Source organism: Phragmites australis, chromosome 11 (genome assembly GCF_958298935.1).
Source record: "Phragmites australis chromosome 11, lpPhrAust1.1, whole genome shotgun sequence".
Taxonomy (NCBI): domain Eukaryota; kingdom Viridiplantae; phylum Streptophyta; class Magnoliopsida; order Poales; family Poaceae; genus Phragmites; species Phragmites australis.
The window spans coordinates 10,175,001-10,195,597 of record NC_084931.1 but is presented as its reverse complement, the minus strand read 5'-3'; positions in this window follow the sequence as shown (position 1 = coordinate 10,195,597).

Sequence of the window (20,597 nt, the reverse complement as noted above, 5' to 3'; positions counted from 1 at the left end):
ACTTTGATGAGTGCTATGTGTTCAAGAAAAAGCTTGATGAAAAGATCAAGGCGAATGCTAAGCGTGACAATAAGCAGGCTAAGTCAAAGGTTGAGGGCAGCGAGCCCCAGTTCCATGAGGTAGACCACAGCTTGGCACACATTTTCGGTGGATCCGCCATGTACGAGTCCAAAAGGCAGTATAAGGCGGTCGAGCGAGAAGTCAATTTGGCCCTAACTGGGCTCACTCGGTATCTCAGGTGGTTGGAACAGCCGATCACCTTTGGTCAAACCGATCATCTGGTCGTGATACCACATCCTAGTCGATACCCAGTCGTGGTTCAGCCAACCATACTCAACGTCAAAGTTTCTAGAACCCTGGTCGATAGTGGTATTTCACTCAACCTAATTTTCTCCAAAACCTTGGACAAGATGGGAATTCAGAGATCAAAGCTTAAAACCAGAGTCGAGCCTTTCCATGGCATAACTCCCAACTCATCGACCATGCCTCTTGGCTGAATCGAGCTGCTGGTCACATTTGGCACGCTCGACAATTTCTGCACACAAAGGCTGACCTTTGATGTCACGGACTTCGAGAAGGTGTACAATGTTATTCTAGGCTGCCTAAAGCTGGGCAAGTTCGTGGTGGTGGTTCACTATGCTTATCAAATGCTCAAGATCCCGGGTCCTAAGGGGGCCATTATAGTTAAAGGGGATCAACGCGCAGTGGTCAAATGCGATAAGCAAAGCCTAGATATGGTCGAACACTTTAGTCAAGTGGCTATAATACCCAAGGACGAAAATTCTAAGCGTCAAAGGCACCAAGATGTCATCGAGGCCAAAAACTCTAGGCTCGTAATTCTTGCTAGCACCTTTGAGTCCGACAACGCCAAAGGCAAGATCAACAATGGCGTCAATGATAAGAAGACCGGTGGTTGCATCAAGGCAGTGCCCCTCGACCTGTTTAAACCATCTAAGATGGTTAAGATCGGGGCCAATCTTGACCCCAAATAGGAACTTGAGCTCGCCACGTTCCTCCAGGCAAACTAAGATGTGTTCGCATGGCAACTGTTCGATATGCCCGGGGTCCTGAGGGAGGTGACCGAGCATCGACTAGCTATTACACCCGGTGCCAAACCTGTGGTGCAGAAGCAGCGAAGATTTGCGAAAGATAGGAAGCAGGCCATCCAGGAGGAGGTCGATAAACTCCTAAAGGCGGCCTTCATTCGAGAAGTGTGTCATCCTACGTGGCTCGTGAACCCCATCCTCGTCAAGAAGGCCAATGGCAGATGGAGAATGTGCGTCGACTTCACCAACCTCAACAAAGCTTGCCCCAAGGATCCTTTTCCCCTCCCGCACATTGACCAGATCGTCAATTCTATGGTAGGTTGCAAATTGCTATGTTTTCTAGATACCTATTCAGGGTATCACCAAATTAGCATGAGATCAGAGGATGAGGAGAAAATAGATTTTACTACTCCCTTTGGTGTATTTTGTTATGTAAAGATGCCTATCAATTTAAAAAATGCTGGTGCTACGTATCAAAGGTGTATTCAAAACTGTCTACAACCCTAAATCGGGCGCAATGTAGAAGCATACATCGATGATGTTGTAGTCAAGTCGGAAAACAGAAACGTATTGGTTAACGATCTCTTGGAAACATTCGACAACCTCAGGAAGTATCGCATGATGCTCAACCCCGAAAAGTGCACGTCTCAGTTTCCTGGTGTCAAGTCGAGGCATTGAGGCTAACCCACGCAAAATTGAGGCTCTCGACCAGATGTGGTCACCTAGAACACTAAAGGAGGTTCAGAAACTGACAGGCTATTGAAGAAACAAGACCAATTCGAGTGGACAGAGGAAGCGAAACGCGCCTTCCAGGACTTAAAAAGGTAGTTATCTTCCCCATTGATTCTTACACCGCCTAACGAGAAAGAGGAGCTCTTTTTGTATATTGCAGCTACCCCACAAGTTGTAAGCACAGTACTGGCAGTCGAACGGGAATGTCTCGAGAAAAAAGGCCAAGGTCCAAAAACCTATTTATTATGTGAGCGAGGTTCTACACGATGCTAAGCTATGATACCCGCAAGTACAGAAGCTGATATATGCAATCTTGATGTCTTCCCGGAAATTACGGTACTACTTTCAAGTGCACTGGATCACGATCATAATGACGTATCCACTGAAGGATGTAATACACAGTCGGGAATCTAATGGACGAATCGCGCAATGGGCGGTTGAATTAAATAAGTTCGACGTAAGCTACTCACCACACGCAAGCGTGAAATCTGGAGTGTTAGCAGATTTCATTGCCGAATGGACAAGCGTTGAGGAAAAAAGGCCAAACATGGTCGAAGACCACTGGACGCTCTTTTTTGATGGATCGCTCACGCTCCAGGGCTCGGGGGCTGGCATTATGCTCAAATCTCCAACGGGCAACGAACTCAGGTACGTTGTTCACTTAGACTTTAAAGGCTCTAATAATGTTGCAGAATATGAAGGACTAGTAAAACGGGCTCCGCATAGCTACATCGCTTGGGATTAAACAACTTCTTGTGAAAGGGGACTCATAGCTAGTCGTAAACCAAGTTCAAAAGGAGTACCAGTGCTTGGACGACAACATGGCGGCTTACTTACTTGAGGTACGAAAGCTCAAGCAAAAGTTCAAAGGGCTAGAAGCGACGCATATCAGAAGGAGTGATAACACTGGTGTGGATGAACTTGCTAGACTTGCTTCTTCTCGAGCACCGATACCCATAGGGGTCTTTGTTGAGAAATTCCTTAAACCATCTGTCCTGACAGTTCAGCGAATGGATGCTATCCAACCCGACGAGCAATCTGGTCAGGTCAGCAAGGCAGAACCCACAGATACAGATGCTGCACTACTCGAATGCAACCCGACTTGGATGACTTTGTACCAAGCCTACCTCGAGGGTCGAGACATCCCTGATGATGATGCGTCTGTAGAGATTTCTTGTAAATCCAAGCTCTACATTTTGGTAGACGGCAAGCTCTACCAAAAGGGGAGTAATGGAATCTTTACGAAGTGCATCACTCAGGAAGAGGGCAATAGAATATTGCTTAATATCCATGGAGGCACGTGTGGTAATCATGCATCTTCTCGCACCTTGGTCAGAAAAATTTTCCTCTAGGGATTCTATTGGCCGACTGCCCTCCAGGATGTTTCTGAGTTGGTCAAAAAGTGCGAAAGCTGCCAATTTTTCGGAAGGCAGACCACTCGACCAGCCCAAGCTCTGCAAACAATTCCTCTTTCTTGGCATTTCTATGTCTGGGGCTTGGATATCCTGGGACCGTTCCCAAGGGCCCAAGGTGGCTACAAGTTCCTATTCATTGCTATCGACAGGTTCACAAAGTGGTTAGAGGCCGAACCCATAGGAAAAATAACCGCATAATTACTTGATTCAACATTCCGCATCGGATAATTATGGATAACGGTAGTAAGTTCAGAAGCGGAACCTTTATTGCATTCTGTGAAGAATTCGGCATTAAGACTTGTTTCGCCTCTGTAGCTCACCCGCAGAGTAATGCTCATGTTTAGCGTGCTAATGGTATAGTCTTGCAGGGTATCAAAACTCGGGTCTTCAACAGGCTAAAGGCTTACTCGAAATGCTGGGTAAAAGAGCTTCCCTTGGTACTATGGGTAGTTCATACATTGACTAATAGGGCTACTGGTGAAACTCCTTTCTTCTTGGTTTATGGAGCGGAAGCGATGCTCCCGATTGAGTTGCAGTTCGGATCACCTCGAGTGGAAAGATACTCTAAAGAAGGGCAGGAGCACTTACAAGCAGATGACATAAATTTACTTGAGGAGTACCGAGATCGAGTGTTTATTCGAGTGGCTAAGTATTAGCAGGCGTTGCATAGATATCAAAGCCAGAAAATTCAACCCAGGCAACTCGCTGCTGGGAACCTCGTCCTACGGAAGGTGCAGAAACATGCCCAATGCCACAAGTTATCGCTTAAGTGGGAAGGACCTTACATAGTAGTCGAGGTCACTTGACCTGGGTCGGTAAGGATATCTACTCCAAACGGTGAGATACTCGAGCACTTGTGGAACATCGACCAACTCCGAAAGTTTCATTCGTAGAAAAGATAGGTTATAGGTAAGTCGATTACATTCGATTCGATTGGCTACTCGAATACATAGTTTTTGTCGTTCATGCTAATCCGTGTGGCTAGTGCAAAATTGATAGAAAGGATCAGCTTAGATTTTTCAAAAAAACCTTATTCGCCCTTGAACGAGTCGAGGAACCTTTTATACTCCTCCCTCAGGCGGCAGCTGATCATTCCAGGGACCGACTGCCGACCAGCATAATGACCAGGGAATGTGGTTGAGGCGAAGACCCTGCTAGAGCTATTGGCCGATGCTAGTGATGCCGAATGGTCTTCTGCGTGATGCGAAGGCGATCTAGCAGTTGTCAACGGAGAAGATGACCACACCTCCCTAGCCGGTGATGACCTGAAGGCTCCACCGTAGAAGACCTCGATGGCAGCTTGGTCGATGATCCGATCAAGATCACCACCATCCTCAATCATCCCTTGTGCGGAGCGCTACGCCATCTGGCTTGAAGCATAGGTCTTGATGTAAGGCGAACACGTTGAATGAGGGGACAACGATTATCTATGGTGGGCACTTGTTCCCTCTTCTCCTTAGGCCTACCACTCGAATCCTTGTCATCGGAGGAAATGATGATGATTTCAGGAGGGACCATGGCGAGAGGCAAGCTCCACAAATCCTAGAGGGCAATGAAAAAAGGAAACAAAGGAGGGCAATATGAAAGATAAACGGCTTCAAGTCCCCTCTATTTATAGCGGAGGAATAGGTCTTACTATATAAACGTAGTCGTTAGGATCCGAAATGATGACGTCACCTCGGGCGCGTAGCACGTTCGGCGAAGTCTAGACGTCATTATGGCTTGTCTCATCTCTACAAAGAGGGATGGGTGGTCATTATGACGCGTCAAATCAAGATTGCGGTGAAAACGAGCACAAATGGGAGTAGGTTTTTAATGCCCACCTACCCGGCGGTTTGAGCTCATTCGATATTCACATCGCAGTTAAAACAATAATGCTCAGGGTCTTGCACTCTCGAGTATTAGTTGAGGATGGTGTGTCAATGCATATGCTCTACTCTCTATCTTGATTGCCACATCAAACAGAGAGTCAAGGGTTACATCGCATACCTTCGATGCTATAACTTTACTCTTTGTTCGACTGCATTATCGACCAACGGTATAGGTATGTCCTTTTTTACTCTCCGATCGAGTAATTTCTTTCTCGACCATAGAGTTGGGGGCTACATCATAATACCATGTTTTTTTTGCAAAATTTTATCTGGCTCTGTGTCAATCACATTGAATAGAACCAACGGAGACATGTGTTGGGTCGATAGCGGAAAATTATACCTCAGGAGGCATAACGGCACAGAGATTGTCAGACATCTCACACCTAACAGTCAAAAGGGTTCTGAAGTCCTAGTCTGTCTTGCGTGTGCTCTCTGTCAAGTTCATGTTTATGTGCTGATTGAATGTGCAAGTTGATAAAAGTTCGCAGAAAATCTGATATGGTCTAAGCTCTATATTAGTTTTTTTCTTACTATTACGGTCTTCTCGAGTACTCGACGGCCACGCATCTAATGACTTGTATAGCTATGATTTCAAGTATCACAGATATACCATTGATCGATGTTGAGAATAATGATATCACGCTCTGATCGGTTTTGCATGTATTCGTGCTAAACTCTATTTCATTGATAAGGAAATAGAAGTGGTAGCATACTAGACAGGCAAAATATCAGCAGCGCCTCCAGTACAATTATCAAATAAGAAGAAGCATATTACATATTTAAAGGAAATAAAGAGATAATAAGAACTTCAATCAGTATACCCGAGGACTTCTTCGCTTGCGCTTGAGAGGGCTGGGATCAAGTAGCAGTTGAGAAGACGAGGATAACATCTTCGATCGAAGAGACCCCTCGGCCTCCTCATTGGCTGATCCCTTCCCCTTGTCGATAGCATCAGTGGAAGAGGTGCCGTCGAGATCAAAGATCTCACTCAAAAGGATGTGTTCTTGGAGGAAGACTGGAGCCTGCGGTCATAAAAACAAGTCAGATAAAATGGACGATAACCGGTCCTACTTTTCAACCGCTACCCTTACATTTGGTTGAGGATTCTCAAGGGAGTAAGGCAGAATATCACACTCTGGTGCACCAGAAGAGAAAAGCTTGTGCAATCGGGTAGTGATATCCTGAGCAGGCAGAGTTGAAAAAGAGAAGAAAGGTTTACTCGATAAAGCTCTAAGTTCATAGTGAAACGAATAGGGCAAAATGTTAATTAAGCCTTACATCTGGCTGCATCCTTGGAAGCATCCTCATCCCCATTGTATTCCCAAGCCAGGCATGTTCATGCCTTCAAGGGACTTAATCTCTTGCTAATAAAGTGTCTAGCCACATGTCACCTGATTAGGCCAATTGCTTCAACATGCCAATCATGTTGGCGAAATAGGTGGTGTGGTAAGACTCTTGGTGATCTTGTGTCCAAGAAGGATTTTGGACGGGAAAAAGACTTCTATACACTAATGGAAAACCAATTGGGTCAGGATTGGAGACGTAAAACCAAAGTTTTTTCCAATCTTTCGACCAAGAAGAAGTTAGGGGAACCAAGGTATAGGAGTTCTTCATTCCATTCCTCAATTGGAAACCACACCCCCCTACACATTTGTTCTCAGTAATTCTTTTCAGTTTATAGAAGTACTGAAAAAGATTCAGACTTGGCTTGATACCAAGCTAAGCCTCACAAAGATGAACAAAAATACTCAACATGGTGACAGAGTTGGAGTTCAGATGGTGAATTTCAATTTTGTATTGATCGAGTACATTGAGAAGAAACTTGGACAGAGGAATGTTGAAACCACAGTGGAAGGACTCAAAATCTAAAAATTCATGCTCAATCTTGCAGGAAGGGAATCTCTCACCAGATGCTGTCCTCCATTCAACTAGGCTGCACGGCGGCACTACTCCTTCCGCTTCAAGTTCCACCAGCTTAGATTCTTGCATTGTTAAGGGTGTCCAGGCCTTGATCATAAACCTCACCTCATCGTACTAATCGGGCGAGGTGCCAGCAGCTGCTGCGTCCGATTGCTTCTCTGCTGAGGAGGAAGTCAGGATCTCAGAGGAAGAGTTGGGATCCTTGGATCTAGAAGTTCTTTCTGGCGATAGTGCATGCTAGGGCAGAAAGGATTGGGTAGGAAGACTGGTGGAAATGATGAGGAGTGGCCACCAGAAGTTCAGGTCATACAGGTAAATAGTAAAAAGTTTACCGTCTCTTCAACAACAACGCTCATTTTTTCCATGCTTTGACTGGTGTGAAAAATGGTATGATGACGACGTGCAAATCTTTGCACGCTCTTCTGCCTGCATTAAATGCGCCTACACCCGTCATTTCAAATTTTGAATGGTTTTTTAACTCTACTCGGAGTCGGGTGTCGATCCATTGAGTTCTTTAGTCTTTTCCTTCAAGTCTCGAGTGCGGTTAACCATAGGGCGCTCGACCCGACTGAGCTTCCACTCGATACTCGAGGAAGGATCCGCCTATGCTCAATTCCTTCGACCATGAGACTGATCCACTTTACTCGACCAAGCTTAAACTTAGCGGTACTCGAGTTAGGGGGCTACTGTTGAATATCCAACTATGAGGTATATGCGCATAAGGAATATATCATATACGAACTGGGTATGTACAGCATGTATTAAGAAGCTTTAGATATCATGAAACCGAATTAGCGGTACCTGATACACCCGGAATCAAGGAAGTACATATGAGGAAGGTTTTGATTAGTTACCTAAGTTGATACGATTAGTACTCAAAATAGATTTATCTACTTGGACGTCAAGGAAGACAACTCCCTATCGACCACAGCTGAATAAGAGTCGGTACCCCACCCCTATATAAGGCGAAAAGGCCGGGGGGTGGGGAGAAACGACAACAACACACAAGGAACACAGGAAGAGAGAACTCGAGGCAAGCATCAAGACTGTAGCAGAGAAGGTACTCGGCGACCTTAGCTTTAGGTTAGATCAGATCTGATATACTCTCTGTAATAGATTTAGCTTCATTGCTTGTACTCGAGATCATCAATATACGGCAGCAACACCCCCACAGGACGTAGGGTCTTACTCCAATTGGAGGTCCAAACCTGTATACATCGATTGTCCCGTCTCATGATTAATCCCTGCACTCGAAGGTACCCAGTCAATTTACAGACACATTGTCAGAAACTAATCTTCGACACCCACTATGGAGTAAATCTTGTGAGTAACTTCGTACTCACCTTGCTTTTGTTGAGTTTTTGCAGGTGAGGATGAAATAGTATACGGTTACATCATGTTCACCGATATCAGTGATGGACAAGAGTAGTGGTGGGCTACTCGTAGTGGCTCGGTGGTGCCTTAGGGCAAGTGACGCCACCTCTTTTGTTGTTTATAGATGTTAATTCCGCTATTTAGTAACTCTAACAGGCTAGGAGATGAAACTATTGTATTTTGTTCTCCTAGCATTTGTTGATCTTTAAACTGTTGAACTTGTAATGACCTAAAGACTCGTAATATATTTATATTACTTGCTCTTTATTACGCCTTGATGTGATGAAGCTTATTGTAAAGATGTGTGTTCTGACCTTGGGGATAAAACACATGCCGAGACTACCAGAATTGGATTCGCGTTAATCCTTTGTGGCTGTGATGGTGGTGGTGAGATGTGGGTTAACACGTGGCGTGTCTAGAGACAGACGTGTTCTAGCTCTCATATTATCAAATGATCACCAATTTGATTAATTTGAATACAATTTGGACGGTTCGTCACAATGGGGGTTGTCGTATAGCCTCTAGACTACTTTCCGAGTAGGATTCTATTATCTTTAGATATAGATTTCCCTGTTTATGAGAAACCCTAGTACATGCGGGCTGTTTCCATACGTCTAAGGATTTCTTTCCTAGGCACGAATGTATGATTCGAGAATATAGGAAATCCTAGAGGATTTGTATAGGTATAGAACAATAGTATATGGTAGTTTTATACTACCCATCGTCAAGCCCCCCTATCAATACATGCAATGAGACTATGACGGATCAAGAACTTAGCCTAGCAAAGAGAAACATTCTGACATGCTATTTCTTCAACTGATAACTCGGGTCCTCAGATAGAATTGTACATCTAGCTGGGTTTCCGAAGGTCCTTAGGTCATCTAATTTGGATTTTAAACACCTCTAGGTAATTGCTTAAGCCTTCGAGGTATTCCATTTAAGTAGGAATTCCAGGTCAATTGATTTTTTATCCCATCCTTTGAAAAGGATGGGGAGAAGCAACTCCTTGCTTGATGGGTTTGAAATTTGAACCGTTGCGGTGGAAAATTCACGTAGTGGTGAAGAGATTGTTTCCTTGGTAGAGGATCATAATTACGTTTGAAAATTGTGGCCGGTTTTCCTAGGATTTTGTTCCAACTGCTATTGCATGCGTCCAAAGAAATTCTGAGCATTAAATGCAATGGGAAGGTAGCACAAAAAATCAGGCCCCAAGTTGTAATTGGAAATGTTACCATGCTAGTCGAAGAATCATCAAGCGCCTCTTCCTCCTTGTATAAAAGGGAACTGAGGTGGCTTGTGCAACACTTTAATTCTTCTTCATCATCTTCCTTAGGCCCTTGCATTTTTCATCTCTTGTCTTATGTCAGCGACCGTTGCCAAAGCCCTCACCTTTTTCCCCACCTTCTAGATCTCATGGGCTACAAGAAGGTAGAAAATCAAGCCACCTCTACCTCTACCACCGGTAAGTCCATGATTCCACCATGGCCACTGTCGGACATCATGGAGGAGACATTGGTCTAGTTAGAGCACAACTAGATCATTCCTTCGTGTGCTCTAGTCGCCTGCATGCTGACGGAAGGCAAAGAGATCCCCAACCCACACATGAACTAGGCTATGGTATTTGTTGATTTCTTCCATTGCAGCTTCCGTTTTTCCCCCTTCTAGTTTTCTCCTCCTCATGCCCAGCTTCTATGGCATCGAGCTCATCCACCTCAATCCCAACTCCATCGTAATTCTCAATATTTTTACACACTTGTGTGAGGCGTATCTGGGCGTGCGACCCCCTCTTGACCTGTTCTGGTACTTCTATGTTCTGAAGAAGTTGCTGGGTAGGGTCATTGGTGGCGCTTGATTCCGCCTTCGTGAAGGGAAATCGGCAGAATGCATCGGCTTCTCCCCCAAAAGATCCTAGTCGGCGTGGCATCAGAGATGGTTTTATTGCCAGCCACCCCCACCCAAAAGTTAAATACTGAGGACTTGCACTGCTCCATACAATGGTGTGGATGGATCCACCACCCCTCATCGCCACAACTCGGACCCTCATCGCCGAGGTCCGGGATCTAAAGGAGCGCAAATTAATCGTGTGGGATGTTGCTGGGGACTTCATCAGGTGGTGACTAAGTCCTCTATGGTCGAGGATTTTGGGCATCTAGGACTTCATGACTGAGAAGAACCTAGCCTAAGATGGTGAGACAGGTACCTGCCTATCCTGAGTAGTTGTTGGGGGAAGGAAGTACATATTTTTTATGAGTTATTCCTTACTGCACAAATCTCCCTGACAAAAGTGGAGCATAGGCCTAAATTCCTATTTGAGACCACCCTCAAGGGACACCGCCCGAACATGCTGATCCCCATCGTAGATATGGAGGCCGAGTCTAAAGTTGGGATCTTGTTGGTAAGTCTCTTGAACTGTTAATCTTCTTCTTTCTGAATAGTCCTAATTTAAGGTATTGGTCTACACGGATGATGAAGCACTTGGGACGCAGAAGGCCTAACCTAAAAGCCGAGAATGCAAGCGTATGAGGTGAGGATCTAGACACCAATGAAGTAATAGGGTTCATGGGCCCAAGTGGGAGTGGAAGTGCGGTGACCATGCCACTGGCCCCATCCCCAGTTGGCAAAGATGTGTCAAAGGAGGTCGTGGGGATACCGAGCGGCGACTAGTCGGCGAGGAACACTGTGGCACCGCTCCAACTATAGCCTCCAACCCTCCATCTCCATAACTCGTGCCTCATGTGAGTCCAAGCTCCTTGAAGAACTTCTACCGTTGCAATAACTACTAGGCTGAAAACACGGGTAGGTGCAGAAATCAGACTGTGGAAAGGCGGTCGTTGGAACGGGGACCACGACCGACATGGCCTTGATCGTGCTGGAAGATGTGATGGATGTGGTCACCCCTTAGGATACATCCAAGAGGGTGCCCAACCTGGTCAAGCTGAAGATGTCTCGCAAGTTTGAGAGGCCTAGGTATGGACGTTCGCTTTAGCAATCTTCTTGTGTTTATGAACACGGTCTTAAGCTTCTTTTTCATAGATTGTTAGAAGGAAACTTGCCACGTGGTGCTTTGGCACCCATCCTCGAGCCCCCAGAACCCCAAGATCAGGAGGATAACATCCCCTAGCATGGTAAAGAACATCTGGGTAGAGGTCTGGTGGCTGAGACCATTGAGCCCCCGGCTCCTGCTGGAGGAAGCTGGGAGGCAGAATTAGTGGTGCCTCAGGAACCCGAGTTGACTATTTGTAACAGCCCAAGTCCTAAAACCCAAGAAAATAAAAACCTTTACAAAGAAAATGAAAGGTTTTACAAAAATCAAATAAAACACTAAGTGTATACATGTGCCCGTATGCATATATACATATATGTGAGTATATGTGTTATATGTATAAACACATATATACATCGAGGGATATTTTTCTTATAAAGTATATATATGCATTGAGTGAATGCTTGATTGATTGGTTGATTGATTATGTGGGCTAATATAGATATATACAAGAAGAGCATATGCTATACAAGTATATGTACATGTATATACTAGTGTATATGAGAGAAAAGGGAGAGAAATAGAAATAAAAAAGGAATAGGAAATAGAGAAGAGTGTTTGGGCTAAAACCCCTCAACCAACCAGCTGGCCCATCCCCTCTCCCTCCTCTCCACCTGGGTCGCTCGGCCTGTTAGCCGACCCAACCGAGTTTACCCACCTCTATCCTTCTCTTCCTCTCTCTGACCAGTTGAGCCCGTGTGTTAGCCACTCTCCCTCCCTCTCTGCTCTAGCTTGATGGCAAGAGGCGTAGCCCATCGCCATGTCCAAGACCAATATGGAACCACAAGAGCAAAAAGAGTTCCTCCAAACCTCTAGAAGCTTTGGCCTGGATCAAACCCACCAGAACCTGAGCTGTTCATGAGTTAGCTCTAGGATCGAGTCCGCCATTCACACTGCCCCTTTTCAAAATTGGAAGGATTGAGGTGGAGATAGAATCGGAGGCTTGAGCCATAGTTTCCTAAAGCCTTACATGAGCTTTTGCTCACTTTATCTCTAACCAAGCTGGCATAGATGGAAAGATCGAGGTCAGATTGCTTCAACCACTGCCAAATTGAGCCTGACTCTATTATGAGCTCTCACACCCGCCCGTATATAAATATGTAGCCCCATAACCTCTCCCGAGAATCAAAAACCTTTCTCCCAAGTCGCAGGAGCTCGAGCATAACTATATCCTTATCTTCGACGAAAATTGAGAGCTTCCACCATTGTTGATAGCCACTAGCCTCACTGAGCCTTCACCAACGTCGATGTGTGCCCTAGGCAAGTTCGTCAAGTTCTCCTGATGTTGTTCTACTGCTTGGCAGAGTTTTTGGACCATGGGAGCTTAGCTCCAGTGAGATTCCAGTCTTGCACCACCATGTAGAAGTCATCGTCGCACTCTATCACATTGGAGATGAGAGCGATCATTCGGGAGTCATCTGATCTATGTCGAACGGCTAAGATTAGATCATCCCATACACCTTCATCCATACACAGTCAAAATTACATAATCCTAGTCAGTAGTCCACATAGAGAGCCATGTGGTCGATTTTGCTTAGGTGTCATGCCACCTTGGATGAACTCGCTTATGTGGCTAGCTTAGTCAGCAGCTTGGTCAGCAGCCTTGTCAACCACCACCGTGTCATCCATGTCAGAGCCACCTTAGCCGAGTAGTCCGACGTGTCGGCCACATCATCGCCCAGTCAGCGTTTCTTTTCTTTTTATTTGTTTATGTGATGTGTTGACATCATATATGTTATATATTGTGCAATAAATAGTTTCTGGTAGAAATAAATTTAATTCTATTTAATAGTTTAGTAATACAAATAAATGCTTGAAAATTCCTAGAAAATCCCAGAAAATCATATATGACTCTAGAAAAATTCTAGAAAATTTCACCATCTGCTGTTGCGGAGTATGCTCGCTGGCTTGGGCAATCCTTCATGACGTGGCCAATACCTTGGCAACGATGGCACACAATGCCCGTTGTACGACCCGTGGTAGCTGCACCTGACGAAGAGCGTGGCATTGGATCCCGCGAAACAGTAGATTTACTCACCTCACGTGATGGCTGTGGTGCTCCTGCTGAACGCGCCCGAGTGTTGGAGGAGGGGGCAGCAGATCGTGTAGATGTAGAAGGGAATGTTGTTGCTTGTCCCGGTGGTACTCGTGAAGTAGATGTACTCCCAAAATTGTTCCGCAATTTCTGCACCTGTTGTCGACCCTGCAGTTCTTTCTCTGCCAAGATAGCAAAATGGAACAACCTATTGGTAGTATTGTAATCTTTATAGTCAACAAGGTCCTGAATTTCACGTCTCAACCCAGAGTAAAAACGAATCATGGTATCCTCATCATCCTCTTGTATACTACAACGAAGCATAGTAATTTGAAGCTCTTGATAGTAATCATGCACAGATTTAGAACCTTGATTTAAGCGCTGCAATTTCTTTTTCAATTCACGTGTATAATCAGGAGGAATAAATCTATTACGCATGGCACGCTTTAGTCTAGGCCATGATTCAGGTTCTAAGCCACTAGAAACTAAACCATTCCACCAAATAATAGCATAATTCGTGAACTCACAAGTGGCTAGTCTAACTCTATGCATTTCAGGAACCATATGAGAACTATACTTTTGATCAACCATTATTTCCCAATTCAAATAAGCATCAACATCATATGCACCATCAAAAGGAGGCATTGAAAACTTAATCTTAGAATAAGGCTCATCGCGACCATTGTGATTAACATTATTACCTCCATTACCTTGACGACGTTGTTGTTGGTCATGACGTAATTGTTCAGCACGAGGACGTTGCTCAGCACGCGCATCTTGCCCAACAAAAACCTCACCATCTTCTTGGTCACCATTATTAGTATCATCATCATCATCATGTGAATGGTCATCATCCTGTGGTGGCTGTCGCAACTCAAGGTCGTTGACTCGCGTGACGAGGTTAGCAATGCTTGTTCTAATGTCTGTCAATAGCCTAGTATGATCCTGCAAGGCTTTGTTGAGTTCTTCCTTGGACACACAATCCTTAAAATCCGACGGAGAGCCATCACCTGACATGGTTAGTAGAAAACAAAGGACAACACAATATTATCCCTATCAACTACTAGGTTGTGGAAGGTGGAATCACATACACTCAAGCGTCTTACCACGCTCTTACAAATGTTCTTACCAACGCAGCAAGGAGGAACAACCAGTGACGAGTCTGGAAGCGTGGGATAATTGCAAGAGTGAACCTGTTCGGATCAAAGGAGGTGGAGCTTGGAAGGCACAATATGGTAGCAAGGATTAGCAATAACTGTAATCAGAAGAGCAAAGCTAAATAAGTGTCCAAAGTATGAATCACAGTTGCTGGTCTATCACGTGTCTCTAGTCCTAGCACAACAGCTGAAACAAAGTTAAAAAGGATGATCAGAGAAAGACACAGCAAAGAGCACAATGATTTGGGTGTTCTCTATGTGTTCCTCTTTTTTGTCTTTTAGCACTAGTAGGAATCACGAATTTTTTTTTCGTATTTTTTTGATATTTTTTTCTGAACTAGGAGCACACAAGCAACAACCACCGAAATTTTCAGCTCAAACGGATGCAAGATGTGGCCTATAGAAAATCAAGCACGTTCTCTGAAAAGCGTGCGGAAACTTCGCGGCTAGAATACTCAATCTTCCGAGCCGAATTTGGGAAAAAAATTTTGACGGAACCTGACAAAGTTGGGGAGCAACGGATGTAACTTTTTCTGTAGATATCCGTGAAATTTTTTTTTTGCCTGATTCCGAGTCCGTATGAGAAAGTTATGGCTGTTTTACTGAACCCCTGTCAAGTTAGGGTTTTTTCTTCAAGCAACTCTTGCAGATTTTGACCTCTTTAAGGTATTGCAAGCAATAGGATCGCGAGATGAACAAGGATGGCAGCGGTGGCAGGGCAATTGATACAAGGCGGCTTGCGACCTATCTAGGGTTGGCGTGGCGGAAAGTAACACAAGGCGGCTCGCGGTGGCAAATCGAGTAATGTGGTGGCTCGACTTGTTGGTGGTGATGGTGGCGATGGGATAGCGGCGTGATCAAAACAGCACGGAGCGTTGACTAAAAACCAAGAACAAGACTCTAAAACCAGCAACAAGACTCAACCACGGACACAAACTCAACAACGCGCAACTGAAAACAAAAATTGCAAAGGCACAAAGGGTTCTAGGGCAGCGGAAATTGACGGAATTTTTTTGGCTTTTTCTGGACTCTAGGTAATGAAAAACAGACTAATCTAAAGGGGAAAACGAAATTACCTAACGGGCAACCTGAAAATCTGATACCAGTTGATGAGTAATGTTCGCCTGATCTTCCGATAGGTAGTGATAAGTCGGTGGGTGGAGAACTCGACGTTGATGATCCAAAGGCTTCGACCCGAACAGATCGTCTCCCTTGCAATCACTACACCATAGCTCCGTTGGTTATCAACCGTGTCGCACGGTTGACCTCGCCAAAAAGGCTCAATCTCTGCAAGCGTACCGAGAACACAAGCAAGAACGTAGAAGATGCAATCTGAAATATTGCGAATAGAATTCAAGCACTCGAAGTCGGGGTTCCACAAACACTTGCGGCGGCCTAGTCGGTCCGGAACAAGAGCGAAAATCTCATAACTGTGTGTAGATCAATATCTAAGCAAAACTCAACCCTAATTAGGGCGGCGGCTACTGTATATAAAAGACTAGGGTCGGCCAAGGACCCCTGGACGCGTCCCTAACGGACTCCAACACGTTACACGGCCCAACGGCCCAAAAGATGGTGGCGCAGCACCCTGACAGATTCTAGACGTCCACTTGTTTCAACGATTCCCGTTGACTCAGAAATAATTTGGACATGGGACCAGTACCGTTGGAAAGCTTATCTCCTTATCTTTCCAACCATGTGTAGAACGTCGAAAACGGAGTCCGTATGCGTCCTGGGAGATGATTTTAGTACGGACTGGTCCTGGACTCCGAAACGGACTCGAACTGGATTGGGCCTCCACCTTGGCTTGGGCGCCCATGCTGTTCTTCTCCCGTGTTCCTAAGTAGCAATACATCACAATTATTCAGTAGCATCCCATCCTCATCAAAGTATAAAGGAACACTAAGGAACGAGCTCACCTCATGATTTAGTTGACGTGCACGGGCTCGTGTCAATGGACCTAGTGTTGGAGGAATATTCGGTGTGTGTGTATCCGAAAGAGTGATGTCCTCATCATTCCTAGCAACATATTCATATATAGATAATCTTTTTGTTCCTATTTTAATTTTTAGAAGTCGTATCTTGTTAATTGTAGCTCTGTTTTGACCTGTTCTATTGCTGGACTGCCCGAAAAAGTATGATCTTGTGTGTGATGATGTTTGTTGTGTGCTATTTGGTTCTTTTTGGGTCTTAGTTTATGTGTTGCCTTTTTCACATATGTTTGTGAGTAGATACCAATACTTTGGAGGAGCTAGAAGGACTACAGGATTAAGACTTTGAAGATCCAATTGAGTACAGTGTGGACAAGTTGTGTTCTGGAGCATATTTATCCCCATTTTTAAAATGTTTTGTTTACAAACATACATGCTAATAATTTGTTGGGAACACCAGAAGTTAGGATTTACCCTAGATTTTCCTTGTAGCCTTAGTTATGGGTTGGGTTATGGAAGGTTACGTAATGCATAGCCTTGCTTTGAGATGGTGATCATAATAACTGCTCTACAAAACTTGATTATGGTTCTATGCAACAATGATAAAAATTGATGGCATTTTTAGCAACATGGTATAGAGATTTGAACATGTTGTTCGATGAGAACGGTATAGGATGTATGGTTGGGATGTGGTAGTCTTGGTCAAATCTAAGGACCGGTTCGTGGGGGACCTTTCCTTGTAAACAATGCAACCACAAGCTTGGAATGGGATGGACATAGCTAATTAATTTGCATACTCTCAGCATTGTGTAGACCATCCGATTGTGTGGAACAAAAAAATGTAATTCCAATGTATTTTATTTGCGCGGGAGGGGCCTTCCGTTGTTGAGGTGTATTCAGACGACAGTGAAATTTTAGTGGGTATGCATGTGCTGAGATGAGCATTGTAAAGGCTTTCTAGTGGATTCCTAGCGCACACCTCGGAAGTGTGTTACAATTCTCAATCGGCGAATGGATGCTCGGCAAAATGGGATGAAACATCTTGTAGGTAAAGTGTACAACCTCTGTAGAGTGTAAAACTGGTTAGTCAGTCATGTTCACGGTTATGAGTGACAAGGAAAACCTACCATGTTTAGAATTTGATGGTTTGGTTGGTTTGGTCAACTGTGATGGTGGGAGCTATAGTTGAGGTGTTGTCAATCACGATGGTGGGAACTATGGTTGAGGTGGTTTAGTTGTTCAATCTGGGTGGTGGAAACCTTGGTGAGGTGATGGAAGTTTGGTTAAGTCAAGATAGTTAGAATCTTGAGGTAGTTGATAAATTACAGTTTATTTTACTTAAATGTTGTTTATGCAAAAGAGCCATATTTCCATATCGTCGTCAAGCCTTCATATGTATACTATTTCTTTCGCAACTTGCTGAGTATGACAAGTGCTCACTCTTGCTATCACCAAGCACTCATTTGAAGAAGGTATCAAGGAGTTTGCTGAGGATGTATCGTTCTAAGATGCATTCTATGTTAATCATGCATGTGGAGAAGGAGTGATGGATTTGAGTATGCATAGCTTAGTTATAGAGTTTTATTTGGATTTTGGCCCTCAAAGGTTACTTTTGTAAGACAATTATTTGATTAAGGTATGAATATTGTAATGATTATTATCAATAAAGATACTATGTGTTGGGATTGATTACTGGGCTCAACACATAGATGAGATTGGTTTGTCCCTTAAACTAGTCTCGACACTATCCATGGGTTGCCTTCTCGAATACCCTAGGGTGAAGTCGTCTAGGGGGGCCGAGATGAGGGTGGTCGCGACCTGGGGGCTTTCATGGGTTCCTTTCTCATGGTGAGTGCCGTCCTACAAGATAATCTTTTGGTTAATAAACTTATGTTCGCTAGCTTGGAGCTTTGCAGTTGGCCATGTCGTGGATGCACACCCTTCACTTGGAAGTCTTGGAGCTAAGGTCTTAGTTAGCCAGGCATGAAGCCGAGAAGGAGTGGTAGCTGGCTAAGAAGGACAATTAGCTAGCCGAGATGGGTCTCTGGCTCTCCAAGGAGTCTATTGAGAAGGAGGAACTGCACTTTGAGTTGGACACCAAATCTAGGGTAAGCTTATTGTACTTTACAAATGTCTTGATCGTATTATAGTTGTCTTCTTTTGAGTTGAATGTTTTTGCTTGCAAAGCTATCCGAAGCCTGGGACACACTGGCCTAGGAGGGGGCTTGGATGAGCTCTATCCAGCAACACCTCCCTTGTCTTAGTTAGCCAGGCATTCTAAAACCTTTGGAGGTTTCCGGCAAGCTGTGACCAGCCACATTTCCAGCTAGGTCTAACAAGGTGTGGAAGAGGTGGTTGCTCGGGTGCTACCGATCTTGGAGGCACACTTCCTGCAAATCTACATCAACATCCTCTTGGGGACTTCCCTAGGGAAACCAAGGAGGAGACAAACTAGCTAGTTGAGGCAATGTACATGCAGGCCAAATAGTATTAGATACGATGACCTTTGTGTCATCGCCTTAGTATTTTCTACCTCCTGTACTCTCATAAAAGAACTTGATATTTTGTTAGTAACCAAGATATCTATCTAAAATTCTTGTGCACAAGACGAGAGTTACATAGGTGTTTGATACTGAATGCACCCAACAACTTATCATGTTTAGCATTAGTCATTTCCCCCTTCGATTAGTTATAGAAACATCAACCACTATTCGGGGTGCTTATTATAGTTAGCCTTAGGTCCAACTTGAGTGAAAAGCATTGTGGCCTTCGGTCACTCGTGGAAACAATAAGGAACCTTTTTACAACCCCAAGGTTGTGACTTAAAACACCATCCTTCTCATTGGAATCCACTTTGGTGCATGCACACTATGTTGTTTTCAATTTTCAGTACTGAGTACCCATTAAGCCTCAACTGGTTATCTGGGAAAAATTCCTAGATAGTTAGTCTAAAAGATGGAAAGTAAATTGCTAGTCGCGAGGAAATAGATATTGGGCCGGGATAAACAATGTGAAGAAGTAAAAAACTCATAATGCCCTTTAGTCGTAGAAAAACTTTTTGTAACCTCGGGTGCACACGTGGGTAGAGGTACCCAGTTAGCGGGTTCCCCAATTGCTAGGCAATAAGATGCAATGGAGAATAGGTAAGGTAAAAAAATCATGCAACTTCTCGAGCAATATGATCTTTATTAATATAGATGTACACCTTGTACTTACACATATAACTTACAAAGCTAGTCGATGTTTCAAGAATTGTTGAGGATCCGACTATCTTCCATTGCTAACCTATATGACCCTGGATGATTGGATTTAATCAAGAATAAGGATCCTCCTACTTTAGGGATAACTTATTGCTATTACATTAGTTCTGAACCAGCCATAGAACCAGATCCCTTGGTTGCAGAGTTCGCTTTTGGACATTTTGGTCATGGTGGTGATGGAGACTTTACGACCACCTTGGGCCTCGAGTTCTTGGTCTCCTTGTCAGGTTGGTGCTATGTCGTCATGTCAAGGCTCCTCTTGTCATAGCATAGACGTGTCTTGGTGTAGCTCCAGACAGTGATGATCCCCTGAGGCTCGGGAATCTTCACACATTGGTAAGCATAGTGTACGTCAGCCATGAATTTGGCTAGGGTTGGTCGCCCTAAGATGGCATTGTATGTCATCTCAAAATGAACCACATCAAAAAGAATTTTCTCTGTTTGGATGTTTGTCAGGCTTCCTAAAGGTGACAGTGAGTGTTATCTGGCTAATAGGCATGGCCGAAGATCCAGGTACTATGCCATGACAGTCCTGAGTAAACGGGTAGATGGCAGATCAAGAGTTCTGCATCGCATCGAGTGCACCCATGAAGAAGATGTTGAGGGCATTGGATGCCCTGATCCTTTTCTTTGGTGAATAGGAGAGCCTCCTTAATGTTGGCACTCTTGTCGACTATCTCCCTTAGTTCTTGGACAACAGTAGGCTCTTCCATAGCGACATCTTCAGCACACCAGTGGCTTCAAACCCCTCGGGTAAATGCTTGGATAATGCCAGTCTTGGTATCTTCGAGATGATGTTTTGGCTGTTGCTGA